Source organism: Pantherophis guttatus, chromosome 4, assembly GCF_059756535.1.
Source record: "Pantherophis guttatus breed Tessera chromosome 4, ASM5975653v1, whole genome shotgun sequence".
In the NCBI taxonomy this organism is placed as follows: Eukaryota; Metazoa; Chordata; class Lepidosauria; order Squamata; family Colubridae; genus Pantherophis; species Pantherophis guttatus.
The window spans coordinates 14,764,193-14,772,248 of NC_142066.1; the positions used below are offsets into that span (position 1 = coordinate 14,764,193).

Sequence of the window (8,056 nt, forward strand, 5' to 3'; positions counted from 1 at the left end):
GAATGCTCAAGCGACTAGTTTGCACTTATGGCCATTTGCAACATCCCGACAATACGACGACCATTTACATTGTATTTTTGCCAAAAGAAAATTCAGTGTTTACTTTGGGTTTCCGGCAAAAACTGCCCCATGAGGAACAATGGATTCGCAGAAAAAAAGGGTCATGAAAATTGGATGTGGTCACATGGTGATCTGCTTTACGACTGTCACAACCTATGACCAAAACTGTGGCGTCAATTATGGTTGTAAGTCGAGGACGACCTGTCTCACTCTTAAAAACTCGTTTATTTTGAAAGTGAATGCCACTCTTCAATAAAGTTAAGAGTTAAGGTAAAAAGTGTAACGATTCATCATCAGCGTCACTGCCAGACTTAGCTGACCCTGCCAGTTTTACTGGAAAATGTGATTATCTGAGAAAAACACCTTAGAAAAAACTCCTTCCTCAAAAATCTTCACATCCAGAGGTTTTCAAAGAAGAACTTAACTGACTGGCTCTCCATCAGCACTTTTTTTTTTTTTATTGCAAAAGTTTTACAATTACATTTTCACCCCATTTTTCCCCCCCAACCCACCCCAAGGTCCCCAACCTAACCCTCCCAACCCCCCCTAACCCTCCCCTCCCCCCCGACTTCCACAGAATATAATCCCATCAAAATCCCCTTTTTATAAAACCTGAACCCCTCCATCCCCCATATAATTTTTCATCTTCACAAAATTCAAATATTTCTATTTTTATATAATACTTTCAGCATTCTTGATTTAATATTCTCCCACTGAGTCCAGTGGGAGAAGGGTGGTATAAAAATCTAATAAAATAAAATAAATAAGTAATAAAAATAAATATTTATGACAATATTTTATCAGGGGTGAAATGTAAAATGTGTTACTACCGGTTCTGTGGGCGTGGCTTGGGGGGGGTAATGTGACTGGGTGGGCGTGGCCAACTTTTTATTTTTTTTTAACTTTTCAAAGCATTTTTTCTAATGCTTTGAAAAGCCTCTGCCGATCAGGCAACTCAGCTGGGATCGTCAGAGAAGCATTTTAAAAAATGCTTTGAAAAGTCTCTGACGATCCCAGCTGAGTTGCCTGATCGTCAGAGGCTTTTCAAAGCATTTTTTTTTACCACCTCTTCGGCCAAGAGGTTGCAGAAAAAAATGCTTTGCAAAGCCTCTGAGGATCCCAGCTGAGCCGCGCGATCATCAGAGGCTTCAGTTCATCAGGATTGCCTGTCAAGTTTGTGCTTGTCTGAATTCTTGAACTGTTTGTGCTATCAGAAATGGTATCTAGTGGGTATGTCGGCCTCATTTTGATTGATGTCTCCAATAATGTCCAGCTTTTCACCCAAATATTCAAGCTTTAGCTTTTCTGAGTGCTTTTTGGGTGAGTTGCATGGTTTGACTTCATCTTGTATTGAAGGATATATACCGTATTTTTCGGAGTATAAGACGCACCGGACTATAAGACGCACCTACCTTTTTTGGTGAGGAAAAGAAGAAAAAGAAATCTCCCTCTGCCTCTGAGCAATTTTGCCTCATTGCAGCAAACAGCAAACGGCCTGCTTTACTTTCATTTTCGTTTTCAGCATAGCTTGATTAGCACAAGGGAAAAAAAAAATCTGCTTCAGCAATTTACCTCTTTGCAGCAAGCAGCAGAGCCCTGCAGAGCAAATCAGCTGAAAGTCGGGAGGCCGATCCAATTAACTTGTGCTAATTAGCCTGTGCTGAAGCTGAAAGGAGCTGTTTTTTTCTTGCTGTTTGCTTGCAAGGAGCTAACTGCTGCAAGGCAGAGGCCAAAGGGTGGGGGCCAGTGGGTGGGCGGGGCCACATTCAGCGTATAAGACGCACCTTAATTTTCACCCCCTTTTACGGGGGGGGCGGGGAAGGTGCGTCTTATACTCCGAAAAATACAGTAGTCTTCTTGCAATCCAAGGTATTTTCAATTTTGTCTCTCCCCACCCCGATTCCCATGCAATGTTTTCTTTGAAAGCTCCTGGGTGGTCTCTGAGCTTGGCTGTATTTTTGCAGGCATTTCATTACCCAACTTGGTGATATCATCAGTGCTAAAAGGAAGTGGGGTTTGCTCTCTATATACAGTAGTGGCCAAAATTGTGGAAACTGTAAGGTCCCAAAATACACTTGAAGTCACCAGAATGCCAAAGAGAGAGACTCAAGACGAGGCTTGCAAAAAAAACAGATTTTATTTATGGCCAAAAACAAAATACTGGGTGGAACTATATCCAGAACATACAGATACAATGCATGCGAGGAGATAGCCACACCTTGGGGAAGGTATGGCGTCCTTTTATACCCTCAGAGACGTCAGCTTAGTACCCAACTCTGGCCTCCCAATCCAGGCCCGTGCATTCCTTGTTGCCCTGCAAGGGGGAATAGAAATTTCCCAATTAGTCATCTTGAGCATTTCTTTGTTTACTCAATTGGCCACTTTGGCCCCCTGGCCCTGGAAAGTAGGAGTCTATCCAGATCAACATAAATTAGGACTGAGGTGTAAATTATCCCTTGGAGATACGTACCATGCTCTTAGATGGCACAAGAAAAAAACAGGGAGAAGATTTTATTTATTTATTTATTTGTTTCCATTTATATACCGCCCTTCTCCAATAGGACTCAGGGCGGTGAACAGCCGAAATAAAAACAGAACATACAAAATTTAAAAACAGTTTAAAATGATTAAATATTTTTTTGGCCATGATTTAAAACAAACCCAATTTAAAATCAATTAAAATTTAACTCAAAACTGTGGGATCAAGCCAGCCCGGCTAGTTGAAATAAATAAGTTTTCAGGGCCCGACGAAAAATCCGGAGGTCTGTTATTGTACGTATCTCTGGGGGGGAGGTTGTTCCAGAGGGTGGGCGCCGCCACAGAGAAGGCTCTCCCCCTGGGGATCGCCAGCCGACACTGTCTGGCGGATGGCACCCTGAGGAAGCCCACTCTGTGCGAGCGTACTGGCCGGTGGGAGGCTATTGGTGGCAGAAGGCGGTCTCGTAAATACCCCGGCCCTAAGCCATGCAGCGCTTTAAAGGTGGTCACCAACACCTTGAAGTGCACCCGGAAGACCACCGGGAGCCAGTGCAGCTCGCGCAGGAGAGGTGTCACATGGGAGCACCCCGTCGCTCCCATAATCCCCTGCGCGGCCGCATTCTGAACCAGCTGGAGCCTCCGGGTGCACCCCAGGGGGAGCCCCATGTAGAGAGCGTTGCAGATTGATATGGGTTCAGGTCAAATGGCAGGGACATATGTTTGACAAATACCAGATACATTACAGACCTAATAACAGAATATGTTTGTTACAGGAGATACAAATATAAAGGCATAATATACGTGATACAAATACAAAGGCATATATGTATTACAGGAACCTAATGGTTACAGAATCTAGTATACCAGTGTATCATATCCTAGTATTATTTATTATATCCTTATTATTGTTTCCCTTCAAAACCTTTTGGGAAAAGTGTATTTTCTAAAACTAGCTAATAACACTACTTTTTCTTTTGGAGTGGTACCTTAAAATTATATATCAATGGAAAGATAATTTAATGAAGAACGTAATGCAATAACTTTTGCAATAATGCAAAAATCCCTCATAAGAGGGATTTGCTATTAGAATAGCAGTTACAGTATAAAGTAGAAAAATGAAACACGTAGAAAAAACAAGAGATATACAAAAATGATCACCACGTCAGTTAATCCTTAGTTGGGTAACCTTTAGCATGAATGACGGGCCTTACAACATCTTCCCATGGAGTGAACCAAGTCATTCATTCATTCATTCATTCATTCATTCATTCATTCATTCATTCATTCATTCATTTATTTATTTATTATTTATTTATTTATTTATTTATTTATTTTTCAGATTTCTATACCGCCCTTCTTCTTTCGGACTCAGGGCGGTGAACAGCCAGAATAAAACATTTGTACACAAAAGTTAAAATAGATTTAAAATAATTAAATAATTTTAGTTCGGCAGCTGTTATAATGTGAAATCAAGATTGAATGATTGCTTCTATTAACTGGGTTTTATTGCTGGGTCGCTTCTGGCTATTTATTTATTTATTTATTTATTTATTTATTTATTTATGTAATATAATTTGTATGCCGCCCTATCTCCGTAGGACGCAGGGCGGCTCACAGCAAATAAAAACAAACCCAATAAAACGTAAAATACATAAATGTATAAATATATAATTTAAACAGTTATTAAAACCCATTAAAATAATCAAAAAAAACCCCTCACTCCTGGCTGGGCGATGTAAACAGCCATGTTTTTAATTCGCGGTGGAAGGTGCGAAGGTCAGGAGCCAACCGAAGCCCCAGGGGGAGTTGATTCCAAAGAGTGGGCACGTCCACAGAGAAAGCTCTACCCCTGGGGGCTGCCGGCCGACATTGTCTAGCCGCCGGCACCCGGAGAAGGCCCTCCCTGTGAGAACGCACCGGGCGATGGGAAGCCGTCGCTGGCTGCAGATGGTCCTACCAGTATCCTGGGCCTAAGCCATGTAGGGCTTTATAGGTCATCACCGGCACCTTGAATCTCAACCGGAGGGCAACCGGTAACCAATGCAATTCCTGTTGATTATGCTAAATGGGAACCGCGGAGCCCAAAAAAAACCCCGCCCCTCCGACTATCCGCCAATTTATTTTGCATCTTTTTAACTTGTAGGTCACACCACCCAGCTGATCTTGTAAATATAAAAAGGAAGCAGGATGGATCTACTAGTATACAGGGCTGGCCAAAATTGTGGAAACTGTTTGGGAAAAGTGTATTTGCTAAAACTAGTTACTAACACCACTTTTTTTGGGAGTAATACCATAAAATTATATATCAATGGAAAGATAATTTAATCAATAATGTAATGCAATAACTTGCCTTATGTTATTATGTTATTCCTTAACTATGAAGGATTTGCTATTAGAATAGCAGTTACAGTATAAAGAAGAAAAGGGAAACACGTAGAAAAAAACGAGATATACAAAAATGATCACCATAGAAAAAACGAGATATACAAAAATGATCATCATGTCAGTTAAGACTTAGTTGGGTCACCTTGAATTGCGGCCTTACAACGTCTTCCCATGGAGTGAACCAAGTCTTTTAGTTCTGCTGCTGTTATGTGAAACCAAGACTGAATGATTGCTTCTATTAACTGGGTTTTATTGCTGGGTCGCTTCTGACTAACAAATTTCTTTAGTCGGCTTCATAGATTTTCAATTTGGGTTAAGGTCTGGGCTATTCCCAGGGCATTCCAGCAGTGGAATAGGATTATCTTGAAACTCCCCCCCCCAAAAAAAGTGGTATTAGCCATCAAACCTGAAAAATGCACTTTTCCCAAAAGGTTTCCACAATTTTGGCCACTACTGTATGTACAAGTGGTTTGCCTTGCCAATTTGATGGCATGTGCTTTTCTCTTTGGTAGTTCCTTTATTAGGGAACTACTTAATTAGGGAGCTAATTATTTTAGCGGTGGGGTCCTTGGTGCTCTCTGAGTTTGCTTGTTTTCTTGCAGACGTTTCATTACCCAAGTAGGTAACATCATCAGCCCACTGATGATGATGTTACCTAGTTGGGTACCGAAACCTCTACGAGAAAATCGCCAAGCTCAGAGCGCACCAAGGGCCACTCAGTTCAACTCTGAGCTACAAATATTCTCTACAAATATCAGAACATTTTCTTTCTTTCTGATCATCCTGCTTAATTCTCCTTCTGCAGGAATTAAGTTCGCAATTAGAATATAGAATAACAGAGTTGGAAGGGACCTCGGAGGTCTTCTAGTCCAACCCCCTGCTTAGGCAGGAAACCCTACACCACTTCAGACAAATGGTTATCCAGCATCTTCTTAAAAACTTCCAATGTTGGAGCCTTCACAACTTCTGGAGGCAAGTTGTTCCACTGATTAATTGTTCTAACTGTCAGGAAATTTCTCCTTAGTTCTAAGTTGCTTCTCTCCTTGATTAGTTTCCACCCATTGCTTCTTGTCCTACATGAGGTGCTTTGGAGAATAGCTTGACTCCCTCTTCTTTGTGGCAGCCCCTGAGATATTGGAACACTGCTACCATGTCTCCCCTAGTCCTTCTTTCTTTCTTTCTTTCTTTCTTTCTTTCTTTCTTTCTTTCTTTCTTTCTTTCTTTCTTTCTTTCTTTCTTTCTTTCTTTCTTCTTTCTTTCTTTCTTTCTTTCTTGGTTCAATTTATATGCCGCCCTTCTCCGGAGACTCAGGGCAGCTTACAATGCATTAAGCAATAGCCTTCATACTTTTGTATATACCTGCTTAGTAGGGCTTTCGCCCAACCCCCCAAGCGGTGTTCTTTTTTATACAAAGTCAGCTTATTGCCCCCACAAACCGGGTCCTCATTTTACCTACCTCGAAAGGATGGAAGGCTGAGTCAACCTTGAGCCTGGTGAGATTTGAACTTGCAGTAATTGCAGGCAGCTGGTGCTATTTAACAGCACTTTAGTCTGCTGCGCCACCAAGGCTCTTAAACTAATTAATCTAATTAATTAAACTAGACATACCCCGTTCCTGCAACTGTTCTTCGTATGTTTTAGCCTCCAGTCCCCTAATCATCTTTGTTGCTCTTCTCTGCATTCTTTCTAGAGTCTTAACATCTTTTTTACATCATGGCGACTAAAACTGGATGGAGTATTCCAAGTGTGGCCTTACCAAGGTATTATCAAGTGGTATTAACACTTCTCTTGATTCTGTCCCTCTGTTTATGCAGCCTAGAACTGTGTTGGCTTTTTTGGCAGCTGCTGCACACAGCTGGCTCATATTTAAATGGTTGCCCACTAGGATTCCAAGATCCCTCTCATTAATTAATCAATGAGATTAATTAATCAATGACCTCCGGGTATTTTGCTGTGCACTCAAGACCCTGTTGTTCCGCCAGGCCGGGCTATCAACATAATAATTTTAAATTGGGTGTTTTAAATTTTGGGGGTTTTAAATTGAGCCGAATTATTTAATAATTTTAAATAATTTTAATTGATGTTTGTCTTGTGCTTTTAATAGGCTGTACACCGCCCTGAGTCCTTCGGGAGAAGGGCGGTATAGAAATAAAATAATAATAATAATAATAATAATAATAATAATAATAATAATAATAATAATAATAAGTTAATCTTTAGTGAGATTCACAGCCTTTGAGGCTGGTTAATAGCTCAGCAGCTCGAGTCCTAACCAAGGACCTAGGAACTGTTAAGGTATCGTCGGAGGATGTAAGCTGTTCCGAGTAAGGTGGTTTTTTGTAGAGTCAAAATGTTCAAGTCTGGCAAATTTAGAATTTCTAAATAGCGGGGTAGCCCTTTGGGTATTGCTCCACGGGCTCCAATTACAATCGGGACAACACACAATTTCTTTTTCCACAGTTGCTCAACTTCAATTTGCAAGTCCCGGTACTTTGTGATTTTTTTCTTGCTGCTTATCTTCAATCCGTGCATCACCAGGTATTGCAATGTCAATGAACCATACTTTTTTCTTTTCAGGTATTGTTATGTCAGGTGTGTTGTGGACCAAGTTCCTCTCAGTCTGAATCCTGAAGTCCCACAAGATCTTGAGTTTCTCATTCTCTAAAACTTTCTCAACCTGATGTTCCCAGTGGTTTTTGCTGTACTCAAATCCAAACTTCTGGCACAATTTCCAGTGAATGATCTTAGCAACACGGTCATGGCGTTGTAGGTAGTCAGTTTGTTTATTATTATTATTATTATTATTATTATTATTATTATTATTATTATTATTATTATTATTATTATTATTATTATATCATCCTGATCAGCTCAGGGTCTTCCCAATAATTTTTACCTGGGAAATTCTCCTTGGAGGGCTCCAGGCTGGGCGACAACATGGCTAGATGGGTGAACAGACACAAATGGAGAGAAGATTTCTACCTGGGAGTCAGGAACTGCAAACTGCATTCACATCCGACCTACAAAAGACCAACACATAGGTGTGCGCATGATGAACATTTCATGCCTTGGTACCCACCCAAAAGCACACGTTTAAGGAAGAAAGGATGGCCAGCTTCCAGGGTAGTGAAAG

General features: G+C 40.9%; 1 long non-coding RNA gene across 3 annotated transcripts in view; it reads right to left on the reverse strand.

Moving 5' to 3' along the window:
* Window positions 1–2,178: 2,178 nt before the first annotated feature.
* LOC148113761 (uncharacterized) overlaps window positions 2,179–8,056 on the reverse strand; it is a 9,114-nt gene continuing 3,236 nt past the window's right edge. For all 3 annotated transcript variants that reach the window (XR_015734184.1, XR_015734185.1, XR_015734183.1), the window contains 2 exons: window positions 7,820–7,943; window positions 2,179–2,374 (listed from right to left, as the gene is read on the reverse strand). This is a non-coding gene — a long non-coding RNA (uncharacterized LOC148113761). The remainder of the gene's footprint in view (window positions 2,375–7,819; window positions 7,944–8,056) is intronic.